The sequence below is a fragment of the Barbus barbus genome (assembly GCF_936440315.1).
Source record: "Barbus barbus genome assembly, chromosome: 4".
NCBI classification, from domain to species: Eukaryota; Metazoa; Chordata; class Actinopteri; order Cypriniformes; family Cyprinidae; genus Barbus; species Barbus barbus.
Window position 1 is genome coordinate 41742168 of NC_136732.1, and position 15867 is coordinate 41758034.

Genomic DNA, 15867 nt, shown 5'->3' on the forward strand with positions numbered 1-15867 from the left:
TGGATAGCAAACGGTCCCAACCCTCCAGTAGAGTCATCTAACGAGCGAGACGAACCTGACCCGTAACTACGGACGAAAGTAGTGTCGCGCACAAGACCAACAGATGCTAAACTCTGCGTGGATTTAAAGGACTCGGGATCATTTGAGGCAGAAAAAGACGAGCATGAGGAAGAAGAGGAGGGCGCTCTTACAGGGCTGCAGTGAAGGCTGCGTGAGAGCGCCCTCTTGTGGCTGCTCATGTTCTGCGGGCCGGCAGGCACTAGCACCGGACTGGAGCATGGACTGCTTCTCGTGGTGCTCCGTGGGGCTCGGCCTGATTTGGAAAGATGCTTGGTCCGGGAGTGGCGCGGGCTGCCACCGTTACTGAGAGGGGACAGAGGGGCCTCCATTAATTGCTGGATTACATCTTGCTGGTATTGGCTTTGAGCTTACTTGAATAATATGAAAAACTACAAAACACACACACACACAGCAGTTCAAATGCTGACTGATATCTTACAAAGGTGCGATTTTATGAAGTTTATTGTCTTGACCATGGTGATCATATGTAGACAGGTTTGCAAAACGGACATTTTAGGCAGTTAAGCATAAAAATAAAAATGTGAATAATAATAAAAAAAATAATAATAATGAAAAAAAAAAAAAAAAACACTAGAGCATTGTACAGCTCAGTGTCCAGTGACAGCTCTGTTTGGCCAGTCCTTCAGATGCAGTCTCTGATATAGTTAGCAACAATTTGTTAATATTCTGACAATAGATGTTGTTACTTTCATTTTCAAAATAATCAGTGGTGGACTGTAAGGAATTACATTCATTAAGTATTCTCGTACAAATGTGAAATATTAAGTTTTCTTCTTTTTTTTCTGTCAGGACAGCAACACTACAAAAATATGGTATTTTACAACATGATACATTGTTGTAGATTAAACTACACAACAGTATATGAAGTAGGCAATTTTAAATTGAACAACCTTGAACATGTTCAGAAGTAAAATGCAACATACACAGCAGTGCAGCAGTAATATTAATGCAAAACCATCCTGACTAATTCTTTCAATACCTGTACTTTTACTCTCAATACCTTAAGTATTATAGAATGTAAGATGATATGATAGAGTGTGCGAATGGATAGAATATCTATAGTGGGGGGGGGCTACTTTTGTAAAGGAAGGGATACAGAACAGTTGAAGCAGGTAATGAATCTGAAGTTGTAGAAGTAGAGGTACGAAGATCAGAATTTGAGAATAATTAATTACTATAATCCACGTGAGAGAGACTGGTTTGGTGTGGAGATTTTAATGGACATTATGGGGAAGTGAAAAAAAAAAGATTTTAATTTTAATATTATAGAGGATATGTTAGATAAGTGTGAATTAGTTTGTGTTGATGGTAGAAGAGCAACAAGAATTGATTTAGCAAAAGGGAAATCATCTGCCTTAGACCTTAGGAGATCTGGCAAGGAGATGTGTGTGGGATGTATAGTACCAAAATGTAATAGGGAGTGATCATTATCTGATTACTTGTAAAATAGAAATAGATATGGCGGTCAAAGTAGAGGAAAGAATGCCTAGATGGAAATTTAAGTCAGCTGACTGGGATAAATTTAAGGAGGGAAGTGAGACATTGATGATGGAGAAGAATCAGTAGAAGAGATTGAAGAATTAAATAAGAAAATAAATGAGAGTCTTTGTAAGGCACCTGCAGAAGAAATTGGTAAAAGTAAAACAAAAAGGAAGAGGCCAGCACCGTGGTGGAATGATGAGTGTAGTGAAGCAATAAAGCCCCGGAATAAAGCTCAGAAAAAAGCTTAGGAAAAACTATGATTTTAATGATTTTATTGAGTATAAGAGGAAACAGGCAATTAGGAAGGTGATCAAAAATGCAAAAATAAATTATTGGAGACAATATTGTGAAAGTATAGGGGAAGAAACCGAAATAAGTTCTGTGTGGGGAATGATCAAGAAGATGAATGGAATACAAAGAAATAAAAGTATTCCGGTTATAATAAATGGAAATAAATCAGCTGTTTTGGACAAAGTTTTAGCCAAAGCCTTTATAAAAGTAGTAATGATAATATCCCAGACAGTATGAGAAGGCATAGAAATAACTGTGTAAGCGATAATCCAGAGGTATTAGTTCATAGAGGATTATTAAATATATTCGATAATGATTTTTCCTTATATGAACTAAAAAGGGCCATTATAGGGGCTAAGCAAACCTCCCCAGGGAAGGATGATGTGTGCTATGAGATCGTTAAGCATCTAACAGATACATCATTAGATATTTTGTTAAGGCTTTTTAATAGAATCTGGGATACAGGGATTTTACCAACAATTTGGAAACATGGGATTATTGTTTCAATTGCAAAACCAGAAAAGGACTCTTCATCAGTATCTAGTTACAGGCCTATAACCCTAACATCTAATCTGTGTAAAATAATGGAGATAATGATTATATTTAGATTAAATCATGTTCTGGAATATAAAGGATATTTTTCTCTTTTCCAGAGTGGATGTCGGAAAGGTCGGAACACTATGGATGCGGTTCTATGTCTAGAGTCTGATATAAGGAAGGCGCAGGTCAATAAGGAAGATTTAGTAGGAGTATTTTTGATGTGGAGAAAGCTTATGGTATGATTTGGAAAGAGGGACTTCTAATTAAATTGGATAAGATGGGTTTAGTTGGAAGAATGTTTAACTGGATTCATAGTTTCCTTTGTGATAGATCTATTCAAGTCAGGGTGGGTTCATCATTCTCTAAGATATATTATATTGAAAACGGTACTCCTCAGGGAAGCATGTGTAGCCCCATCCTATTTAATGTAATGATTACTGACATTTTTTCTCAAGTCGGTGCAGTGCAGGAGTTGAAAAGTGTCTTTTTGCAGATGATGGGACACTGTGGAAGAGAGGGAGGAATGTTTTGCATGTGATCAAAAGTATGCAGAGTGCAATGATGTGGAGAAACGGACAGATATGTGGAGATTCTGATTATCAGTGTCAAAAACACAGGTTATCTGTTTCTCAAAAAAGAGACAATGTCACAGTATTAAATCAAAGCTGTATGGCAAACCTTTAGAATAAGTGACTGTGTTAAGGTATCTGGGGGTTTGGCTGGATACTAAACTGATATTTGGAATTCATATACAAAAGATTGTTGATAAATGCAAAAAAAGTTTTAAATATTTTAAGATGTTTAGCTGGGGTGGATTGGGGGGCAAGACGTCATTCACTGAAGATAATTTATTGTGCATTAATTAGGTCAACCATAGACAGAGGTGTAAAAATAACTCAAACATTTTACTCAAGTGAAAGTACAGGGGGAAAAAATACAGGGAAATGGATTAAAAGGAAACTCCATCCTTTCCACCCTCATGTCATCCCATATGACTTTCGGATACCGATACTAATATTTTAAACTTGAACGTCATGTTCACTTTGTATGGTTTCTGAAGTGGTTTCCCCTTGCATTATCTGGACTAAAAATATTTGCTAAAAATAATTAGGCTGGCTGCACACTAGATGATTTTAAGACCAATTTGCACCCCCGAACAATCGGGATGATATATATATATTTTTTTTTATTGGATTCTTTTTCTAGCACAAACACGAGTACATAACGACAATGGCTTGAATCTGCTGATATGAGTCTTAACGCTGTTTTTCAGTTGCAAATGTCTATTTCGCCCACTCTCCCTTTTGCATCTCATATCTGTGTGACAAATATGGAACAAAAGTGATTTGTGCATCTGTAGAGGCAATGGCGAGCACTCTTCAGAGATCAGAAATTATTAGACCAAAGCCAAAACCACGTTGTCCTGTTTTGCTGTTGTTCTGAATATGAGCACAGCTATCATGTGGAAATCCTGTGGTACTGCAGCAGTACTACATACATTTACCACATAACAAATGAGCAGAGCTAAATCTGACAGGATTACCACAGCACTTTCTGTTGTACAGTATCACAAGAATTGAATACTGTGAATTTGCATTTTCATGCTTTGTTTAATTGTGCCTTATATTGTTTTATTGTGTCATATACCCTAGTTTGTAGTGTACACAGATGATGTTGTTGCACATGATGAATAAATGCTGAAATGTAATATGGCAGATGTAGTATGGTGTCACATTTTTGTATTTGTAACATTTTTAAGATTATGACAAGTATGCTAGTAATACCACAGGTTTATGACAGAAAAACTATGGCTTTCTTGCAGGAATATCATAGCAAATTAAGTATTACCATAAAAAACCCTGCAAAATTATTACAGGAATACCACAAAAATATAACAAAAGGACCACAGGACTATTACAGGAAAAACAGGTATTACTGCAGAAATATCACAGTAGTACCACAGGAATATCACAGATATATTACATATGACAAAAATGCTGTGGTATAGCATCCCAAAAAACAACACAATACCACATATTACCACACAATTTCTGTGTAGTACTCATAATGTTGTACCATATGTTTTACACCCACTTAAACTACGAGGGATGTCCTGCTATAATTAAGGTGACTGGAACCGGAAGAAAATAAATGTTTACAGCCTCTTTCAGTGGACCAGCACTGCACAACTAATTATTGGTACGATTTATTTAGTTGGTAAAAGGAACAAGGATGTTTTTTGTTGTTGTTGTTTTGGCATTAACACATCTTGTCGTGGGAGCACCTTTTGATTTTACATCTGTAAGTAATTATCAGTTAATGTTGTTGACCTCGTCAATAATGATGTTGTAGCAGTGGATATTTCAGGATTTCTCTCTGTTTGTGTCTTCCAGTGTGACTTTACAAACATCTGGAGATGGTGGACTCTTATTCTTCTGGAGATCTTTGGGGTTTTCTCTGAATATGCTGATACTGGACATTTCCTCGAGCCCGCCATCATCATCTATCTATCTACAGTGGTGGCCAAAATTATTATTTTCAGCAGCTAAAAATGGTTTGAAGTCAGTTATTTCTATCTTTTACTGTATTGTGTCAGTAGGAAATATCAGTTTATATTTCCAAACATTAATTTTGCCATTAATTGTAATAATCCAGTGTGATATTTGTGCTGCACACAGAGATCTGATCTGATTATCATCAGTCTGTATGGAATGACATGAAGAAACAGAACAAACTGAGACAGACTAAATCCAGAAAAACTGTGTCTCTAAGACACTTCAAGAAAGCTACCTGCAAAGCTCCTGAGAAACTACAAGGACAAAAGCTGCTTTAAACACAAAGGATGCTCACACCAACTGATGATTTCATTTAGAAGTTAATTGATAAAGCGCCTAAAACTTTTAACAGTACTGTAGCTTTGCAGGTAGGTCTCTTGGAGACGTTGCCACAGTTCTTCTGCATTCTTCTGCATTTAGTCTGTCTCAGTTTCTCTGAATATTTGCACAGATTTTCGCGTTCAGTATGAAAAGGCCTTTACCTGTCAACATGGTGACCAACACAGATTTTTACCCGCCATCTGGTGCTTGGCGAGTGTTAATCTTAGGCGCTGTGCATATGTTATAAAAACAGAAACTCATTAAATGGCTATTTTATTTTTTTTAAATCATTTTGATGACATTTCTGCCCCACTGTGTGCCATGGCAGTGAGACAAGAGAGAGATCACATAATTTACTGGAACATTAATATAATACACAATCATCCTCTGTAAAGAAATGAGGCGTGAACATATGAGGATTCATCATTATCTTTATAAATGTGCGCTCTTTTGGGCTAAAGGCTAAATGGAGCTGGTTTTACACAAGACCAGACAAACTCAGTCTAAGCCTCTGTGTTCTTCTGTGTTTGCCTACAAGCTACAGTTTAATGAAGCTTTATTGGCATCGATTGCTGCTTAAAAGTAACATGACTGTTTACATACAAAATATTTAAATTAAAAATAAGACAAAAAATAAAAAATAAAAAATAAAGTAGGGGTGCTTGGACTCAGACTCTGTTTTGTCAGCAGAGGTCACACATGATCAGTTGTTCCAGAAGGTGGCAGCACTGTCCCATCAAAACAGCAGCGACTGCTACTTTTCAATCTACCCCTAGCAACCTTTTCTTCCAAAAGCACGTAGCAACAAATTTTGATATTTTTATAATTTATTTGCCAACTTTTAGCAAGTGACTCAAGTGACCCATACTCGAAATTGGTGCTCTGCGTTTAACCCACACACACACACACACACACACACAGCCGGCTGGGGACTCGAACCCACAACCTTTCGATTACGAGTCCAATTATCTAACCATTAGGCCACGACTTCCCATAAAGGGTAGACTGAATTGTGTGTGTACTGAACTACTTAGACTAGTCTTAAAAAGTTGGTCATCCAATTTGTTTTCATAAAGACTGGTCATAACTTCTTACAAAAAGATAGATTGGCCCAATTTGAGTCAGAAAAATAAGACTGATAGCTCTTTGCTAACTGCTAGTTGCTCAAATTATTTCTTAAGACACAGTCTGAAGATAGTGGCTGTGACTAGACAGATTCTTTTAACTTTTAATATTGAAATCCAAGTACTTTTACTGAAAAGGAATCCTTTGTACTTTAGTAATAGTTTATTGCAGTAGAAGTGCTTGATTTGTGAAGCGCTGCTGAAGTGAGTCGATCATCTAAAACAGTTTCAGTCTGAGTTTGACCGACTCTGAGAGGCTTTCACTGAGCTGTGACACTTAAACATGGTCACATTTATTTTTTATAGTGATTGATAACAGCCATTATTTACGTTTATGTAAATGTTTTCTTGGGTCATGTACTTAATCATCCTCAAGAGGGCGCAGGAGTGTAAGACTCCTCTCCTCTTTAATAAACTTCAAAAATACTTTAACAATTCACTCACTGTCATCTAAGAACATGTTAATCTTCATTTTGTGTGAGTTTTATGTTCATTAAATTAACCTTGGTTTTATTAGCCTGTAGTAAAAGTGAAGTAACAGTATTTTGGGATATTTATTAGAATATAACCACAGCTTCACTACAAATACGGTGGTTAAACTACGGTTAGTGGAGCAACACCATGATTGATTTGTGGTTAACATGGTTTAACTACTTTTGGTTATATAGTAAAACCATGGTTAATTGTTGTAAGGAAACCTCAAGTTTATCAAGACTGTTAACCTTAATCATTTTTTCCCACTGAATGTCTTCAGAAATGACTCCGAAACATGCAGATCAGCTCTCAATGTTCAGCGTTCCAGAAACCTGTTCAAAATGAGAAAGATATCCTGGTTTATATTGTGTTTATTTGGTCCTGAAGTTTAGATATACATATATACATCATTATTCTGTTCACACATTGATGAACATCTGAAACACAAGATCATGCAGATCTCTAACAACTGGTCAGTTAATGTGGAGGAAAGATTCACTGGTTTAATAACAAGAAAGTTGAAGCAAACGTTTGAAGGAATGATGCAGAACAGAGGGATTTGTTATGAAACACATGAGGAGCAACAGCATGGACATTATTAATATCAGCTGTAAGTTTTGTTTTTATAAATCAATTTAAAAATAAAAAAGGTGTTTGTTGAGAGCGTTGTGATTTAATTAAGCAGCACATCGATGTGATCTGATCTTTCTGTTGTAGTTTGAGGAGAGAGTTTACCAGGATATCCAGTCTCCAGATGAGACTGATGTGATTCCTGAGAGGAAAGACCAGATCAGGCTGGTTCTGCTGGGAGAAACTGGATCTGGGAAAAGTGTGACTGGAAACACCAGCATCGGTCTCAGAGTCTCAGGCAGAAACTACAACGAGAATCAGTAAAGATTTGATCGCAGTGATAAGAGTGATTCAGTCAGAAACTTCAGAATAGAAGAGAAAGTCCTGTTTCCACTTCATGTCTGTGCAGCGCGGTCTTCTTTTGGTATCAGGTCTGCCTGGCTCTATATTCACTTAATCTCAGTTTCAAAAACTTGACCCTTATGACTGGTTTTGAGGTCCAGGGTCACTTACACAGTGCAATCATAGCTGCTAACCCCCCCCCCAAAAAATAAAAAAAAATAAAAGTAAATAATGAGCGCATGACGCCCCTGCTGACACTATAATACAAAATTATTTGTCACATAAATGAGACATGATGAAATATTCATTTGTGTTGAAATTATTATAGATTACTCCTGACTGAATGAGTAATACTGAAAGTTGGTTGAGATGAATTTAAAAGTGTGCCCCACAAAAGCACAAGTGAACCCCCCGCCCACACTTCTGTAAATCAATCTCAGTCAGGTGCGTGACACGTAGAGCACACGGGAACAGAGAGGTGTGAAGAGCTATAAAGAGCCTGTGGTATGATGATCTAATATGCGAGATCTCTTGAGTGCAGATGTCAAGCGAAATGCTAGATTTATTCACTATATCTACATGCATATTCATTTGAGAGGTAGCGTTTTTAAATGGTATTTTTGTATGTAACATCAGGAATGCAGAGCACATTAGCACTGTATACAAAGCGGTGAGGAACGTGTGGCTCGCTCTAGTGTTGTTTTTGGCGGCCTGTTTTAATTTGAGTTTTAGTCTAGTCTTTGTGTGAAACTGTCATTTTAGTTTTTATTGGTTTTAGTCAAGTTCATACTCTTTTTAGTCTAGTCAAGTTTCAGTCAACTAAAAGTCTGAGCATTTTAGTCTTATTTTAGTCAGAATTATCCATGACTATTTTCGTCTAGTTTTAGTCAATGAGAATTGTATTTTAGTCTCTTTGTAGTAATGCAATTAAATTTAACCCAGTCAATATAGTAGAAGTACTTAGTACAGACTAAACCAAAATATTATTTTAGCCAAACCCATTTCCAACAAGGTTATCTTATTATATTATTGTTGCCTTATCGACTCGAGAATACATCCATTCCAGACACGGAAGACGCTCTGATTTTACCACTCAAACACATTAACATGTTTGTTGTCGTCTTCTAAATAATGCCGGGAGTGGGGCTTGAGGAAGTGACGTCGCCTGCGTCTGCGCAGTACGACCTGATGCAGCCCCTGAACTGAGACACAAAATGATAATGGGCGCGTTCGACTTGAAGCAGCGCTGCACAGAATGATCAGTGTATGACATCAAAGTACCGCGAGAGAGATGAGAGAGCAGACGGATCCTGATGCTTTCGAATCGTGGTACTTTGATGTCTAAAATGATCATTCTACGCAGCGCTGCTTCAAGTCGAACGCGCCTAATAATAACGCGCCTAAAGAGACAAAATAACGTTATAACGTTTCGTCTCGTTTTGGTCAACGAAAATGAAGAGACATTTTAGCATAGTTTTTATTTTTTAAACCACATTTAGTCTCGTTTTTATTTGTCAACAATATTGCATTATACATTTAATTATAGTCATCGTCAAAAGGTTCGTTGATGAAGATATTTAGTCATAATTTTCTTTGACAAAAGCAACACTAGCTCGCTCTCATGCTGTTACGATCTCTCACAAGGAAGATGATGAAGGCAATGCTAATCCAAGAATAACGTCTTTAATAATAATCCACACTAGTTCAGGGAAGTAAATCAGGGAATGCTGCAAACATCAAACAATAACCACCATCAACAGAACTAAACGGAGACTGTAGGCAGCAGACTAGGGACAAAAAGGCGAAGGGGTTTAACTAATAATGACTTAATAATGAGCAGATAAACTAATGAGCTAAATCAAACAGGAACAAGACCATCTAAGGCAAAACAACAGGCAGAAAAATACAGTAAAGTCCATAATTCTGACACACGCTCTTTCTAAGAATATTTTTGTGTGGATTTCTGAGGACAAACCCATTGAATATAAAGCTGATTATAGTATGGAATAGGGGTGGGCGTATCGATCCTAATATCGATACCAACGTTGGTAAGATAAGATAAGATCGATACTTTAGATTAATGTTTTTCCCCTATACACTTAATAACATTGCTTAATACATACAACAAAGTGTAGACATGTCTGTGTGTGTATATGCCACTGTTTTCACATCTCGTATGCAAGCATTGCTGCTCCTCCCCTGCTACGCTGTGATTGGTTGTCAGGCCATCACGTAACTCAGCGGATACTTTTGGCTCCAGTGAGAGATGGACCGGAACTCTGAGCTACAAAAGAAATGAAAAGTTGAGGAAGGAAATCCATCACATTGTGCATATTATACCTGTATAGCGAATTTGTCTTTTTTATACAGTATCATTGTAAAGTGTGTGCTGAGTTTAGCTTTTTAAAATGATTTCTTAAGACACTTTAAATTTTCATTATGACTGTTTTCTATGGGAGTAAAATGCTTAACATGTTGTTTAGCATGTTTGCATATATATATTCTGGGCTATTATATTTTATAAACAAGCTGTATACCGAATGTAGTCTTTATTTATTTATTTGGTCTTTATCACTGCCTTCCTCCATTAATTGCACCATATTAAATGTTTTTATATTGCAATTAGAGAAAATGAAATTCAGCGTGTTGCATTCATGTTCTGGTTCATTTGCTTGCCTGTACATACTGTCACGAATCTGGTCCATGCTCTTCCGGACAATCACCACCAGAGGTCACCCGTTCACCACATTGACTTTTACACTACACAGCACACTGGACTACAGTTCCCACAATCCATTGCACAGATCACAGCTGTCACCATTCACACATCACACACATCTGATTCTCATTATCACACACACTATTTAAGCCTGGGACTTGCTCTTGCTCGGGGCCGAGTATTGTTAGCGTCTATCACTCTCATAGCGATAGCTACTCTACGGAGCCCTAGTCGTAGTCTTGCCTAGCCGGTTACCTGTGTTTTTGATTCCTGCCTTTGTTTCCTGGATTTACCCCTTTGCCTTGCCGTTTGGACTGTGTTTGCTCCTCGTTTGGATTATTGCTGTTGTTCCTGGATTATCTCTCTGCCTTGCCCCTTTGGATACTGTTCGCCGATCGTCGACCCACGCTTGCTCCATGGATTGCTCTGTCTTGCCCTTGCGTTTGCCACTGTCTAACCCTGCGTGTTTTCTGACCATGTTCTACAATAAAGCTTTGCATATGGCAATAAAGCTTTGCATATGCCTCACCTCTCGTCAGCCCTCAAGAGGATCCAGCGGCTTTTCAGAGGATCAGGAGAATTGTATGGACACAGCACTTCTTCTGTTGCGGTTCAAGCAGGGTACCCGATCGCTGGAGGAGTGTACATTTACATTTAAATTTACATTTATTCATTTAGCTGACGCTTTTATCTAAAGCGACTTACAATTGCTATATATGTCAGAGGTCGCACGCCTCTGGAGCAACTAGGGGTTAAGTGTCTTGCTCAGGGACACATTGGTGTCTCACAGTGGATTCGAACCCGGGTCTCTCACACCAAAGGCATGTGTCTTATCCACTGCGCCATCACCACCCCCGTGTATGGAGGAGTTTCTAAGGTTAGCCAATGACTCTGATCTTCCGGACTGTTTTTTGATTGATATGTTTTGTGATGGCCTTAACCAACCTCTCAGATTAAAGCTCTTTCAAGAGGGTCCGCGTTCGACACTCGCTCAGTTCATGGACTATGCTTTGCTGTGTGTGGGCTCTTCTTTTACTGTGGGTGTCGCGGAGGAACACGACACCGCACTCACTCGCAAAATGGCGGCAACAACAACACCCCTTCATGTCACAGCTCCTAAGCCAGAGTCTGCTCACGTCACGTCTGTCCAGCCAGAGTCACGCCACGTCTCGGTGCTCCAGCCAGAGTCACGCCACGTCTCGGTGCTCCAGCCATAGTCACGCCACGTCTCGGTGCTCCAGCCATAGTCACGCCACGTCTCGGTGCTCCAGCCATAGTCACGCCACGTCTCGGTGCTCCAGCCAGAGTCACGCCACGTCTCGGTGCTCCAGCCAGAGTCACGCCACGTCTCGGTGCTCCAGCCAGAGTCACGCCACGTCTCGGTGCTCCAGCCAGAGTCACGCCACGTCTCGGTGCTCCAGCCAGGGTCTCTTCACGCCTAAGCTCCTCAGCCAGGGTCTCTTCACGCCTCAGCTCCTCAGCCAGGGTCTCTTCACGCCTCAGCTCCTCAGCCAGGGTCTCTTCACGCCTGTGTCTTATCCACTGCGCCATCACCACCCCCGTGTATGGAGGAGTTTCTAAGGTTAGCCAATGACTCTGATCTTCCGGACTGTTTTTTGATTGATATGTTTTGTGATGGCCTTAACCAACCTCTCAGATTAAAGCTCTTTCAAGAGGGTCCGCGTTCGACACTCGCTCAGTTCATGGACTATGCTTTGCTGTGTGTGGGCTCTTCTTTTACTGTGGGTGTCACGGAGGAACACGACACCGCACTCACTCGCAAAATGGCGGCAACAACACCCCTTCATGTCACAGCTCCTAAGCCAGAGTCTGCTCACGTCACGTCTGTCCAGCCAGAGTCACGCCACGTCTCGGTGCTCCAGCCAGAGTCACGCCACGTCTCGGTGCTCCAGCCATAGTCACGCCACGTCTCGGTGCTCCAGCCATAGTCACGCCACGTCTCGGTGCTCCAGCCATAGTCACGCCACGTCTCGGTGCTCCAGCCAGAGTCACGCCACGTCTCGGTGCTCCAGCCAGAGTCACGCCACGTCTCGGTGCTCCAGCCAGAGTCACGCCACGTCTCGGTGCTCCAGCCAGAGTCACGCCACGTCTCGGTGCTCCAGCCAGAGTCACGCCACGTCTCGGTGCTCCAGCCAGGGTCTCTTCACGCCTAAGCTCCTCAGCCAGGGTCTCTTCACGCCTCAGCTCCTCAGCCAGGGTCTCTTCACGCCTCAGCTCCTCAGCCAGGGTCTCTTCACGCCTCAGCTCCTCAGCCAGAATCTCTTCACGCCTCAGCCAGAGTCTCTTCACGCCTCAGCTCCTCAGCCAGGGTCTCTTCACGCCTCAGCTCCTCAGCCAGGGTCTCTTCACGCCTCAGCTCCTCAGCCAGGGTCTCTTCACGCCTCAGCTCCTCAGCCAGGGTCTCTTCACGCCTCAGCTCCTCAGCCAGGGTCTCTTCACGCCTCAGCTCCTCAGCCAGGGTCTCTTCACGCCTCAGCTCCTCAGCCAGGGTCTCTTCACGCCTCAGCTCCTCAGCCAGAATCTCTTCACGCCTCAGCCAGAATCTCTTCACGCCTCAGCCAGAGTCTCTTCACGCCTCAGCTCCTCAGCCAGAGTAGCTACGGTGCACTACATAGCGCTACCTGTTACATATGACAATATGGTTTATCTGAGTTCTTATTATAACTTTCATTAAAATAAAGTATATTTATAATGCAATGCAAATCAACACAGCCTTTATCACTGCATGGTATACTATGAAATAAGATGTTGCATGCCTTATTCTTTGTAAGAAGCCACTGCAATAATTAGCATTTTGATGGCACCATCACACCATTAATATGAGCTGACCAGTGTTGCCACAGTTACTTTGAAATAGTAATCGAATTACTGATTACTCCTTTCAAAAGTAACTTAGTTACTTTACTGATTACTTTATTTTAAAAGTAACTAAGTTAGATTACAAGTTACTTTATTAGTTACTTTCAGCAGCTGCCAATAACTCCCCCCCCCCCCCCCCCAACATAAAAACGACAACCGGTTTTGCCAATGCTTACTTTATTGTTGGTGCATTTTAACAGTAACGTCAACAATGTATCTCTTGACATTTTAAGTTGAACTTAAAAACTATTTCCTGACAGAAATACACATTTGTATAAAAATAAATAAAGACAGTCTTTCTTGACTTCATATAACTTCTAACTTCACCACTTACTGGTTTTGTACTGAAGTCCAGTTTTTGTTGTTTGGGTGGTGGAAGACCTTCTGCAGCGGTCACAGCTCTCTGCTTAGCACCACCAGGTGGGACTCTCTCTGAAAGTTTCACTGTGGCGTGCTGCGACTCCAAATGTTTCTTCAAGTTTGACGTAGTGTTTTTAAAGCTAGATAACACTTTGTCGCCAGCACAGAGTGTACAACGAACCTTAATATTATAATTTTTGGCTGATACAAACTCAAAATAGTGACTATATTTCCAGCTAGAAAACGCATATCTCTCTCCTCCCTCCATTGTTGTTCGTGTGTCGCTAGCCGCGGCGCTTGGTAGGTGAGCTGTCCTGAAAATATGACCTGTCGCATACGTGATGTCACTCCCCGAGACGCAAGAACAAACCAAATAGGTTTTGCTTAAAAAAAAATTTAAGAAATAGTAACGCACAGTGGCTTGGACAAGTAACTTTAATTTGATTACTGGTATGGAAATAGTAACGCGTTAGATTAGTCGTTACTGGAAAAATTGGTCATATTAGAGTAACGCGCTACTAAGTAACGCGTTACCGGCATCACTGGAGCTGACCAATCTGTATGTTAAAGGCAGTGTAAGTGATTTGGTTCAAAAAAAGTTTTTGTTACACTGGTTAAAAGTCTCTTCACATCCCGATAGCAATGACTAATATAATCTCTATGGCACTAAACTGACTAAGGTCTATAAGAGACACCTCAGGGAAACCTGCAGACATGCAAACACATTTACAAAACATGACTATCACAAAGCTATCCCTTATATATTTTACTTAAAATCTATAAAATAACAAGAATTTCACCTCTGTTTTTCTGAACGAACACAGCTATCAGTATTCCAGCAAAACTACTGAGCACAGCATCAAATTAAATCAGTAATTAAGCACATTGCTTAAGTACAGTTGATTTACAGTACAGCTGTAAGTTGATTAAAGTATATGTTATGTTCAGCTGTGAATGAGTCAAATGTACACTGCATCATAAATACCATGAGAACATGACAAACAATTACAGTAAGAAAAGTGTCAGTAGTTACTTGTGGTGATTATCAGTGTCTCCAGCATGTGATGCTTCAGTTTGAATCTGCAGTGAATCTTGCTGTCTCTCTCATAGACAGTTATGGTGTGTTTCACACTGAATCCGTCTGTGTTTCTCTGTTGCTTCTGAACTCAAACTGACTCCTTCACTGTTTAACCACTCAAGATCAGGTTCAGGGTTCCAACCTTCAGATGCACACTGTAGATGAAGCCCTCCTGAATGATCAAACCCATCTACAGTGATCACCGGAGGACGCCCTACAACAGCTAGAGATGAAGATGAAGAACATTCATGGAGTGAACATATTTTATCTTGCTATAAGCATGTTTATTCTGATGACAAGAGAAACCAATAAAACATAATAATATAGCAACATAAATGCAAAGTGAAATGCTTTCATTGGTTTACTCACGTTCAATCCTTACATCAACAGTGGTGTTATCAGACCTGGGTTTGGACTGAATAAAACACTTACAAAGTCCTTCATCAGAGACTCGGACTGATGGGAGTTTGAGTGATGCATCTCCTCTCTGTAGTTCTTGATGGATCAGTTTTTTTCTCTTTCTGGTGCACTGAATCTGATCTGTGTTTGTCTTCATGATCCTCATAGAGATGAACTAGTTGAGTCTTTCAGATCAAGTCTAAACCACTCCACTCCACTCTCAAGTCTCTCATTTTGATTTTGAACATACAGCGCTCTCATTTTATTAAACCATTGACGTTTAAAGATGAAATAAAGCAGTCTGTCAAGTTAATATCATTAGGATGTTTGGATTGTATAATAATCACTAATGTAAATATTTAAGAGAAAAAGATGTCCTGATCGCTTTCGTAGCAACGTCGCCACCATCCTGCAGTACTATAGCCTGACGTCACCGGGTTGGTGGTCTTATCATTCAATATAATATAATATACATTCAATATTATCACAGTTTGTGCTTGTTAAACAAGGTGAGGCGTGACAAGTTTACTTGAGCTCTGGACATGACAGGAAAAAGTGGCCACAGTTTAAGATTTCGTTCTCAGGACTTAATTCGTTCCCTCATTTTAGTTAAATTGTTGCCAAAATTGTTCCTTAATTTTAAATTAACAA

At 40.0% G+C, this 15867-nt stretch overlaps 1 pseudogene across 1 annotated transcript; it reads right to left on the reverse strand.

Moving 5' to 3' along the window:
- Nucleotides 1-14365: 14365 nt before the first annotated feature.
- Nucleotides 14366-15477, reverse strand: LOC306861432 (butyrophilin-like protein 3; annotated as a pseudogene). Its single transcript has 3 exons — nt 15187-15477; nt 14773-15040; nt 14366-14445 (listed from the first exon to the last, which is right to left on the reverse strand). The product of its transcript is annotated as a butyrophilin-like protein 3 (transcript).
- Between the last annotated feature and the right edge of the window lie 390 nt (nt 15478-15867).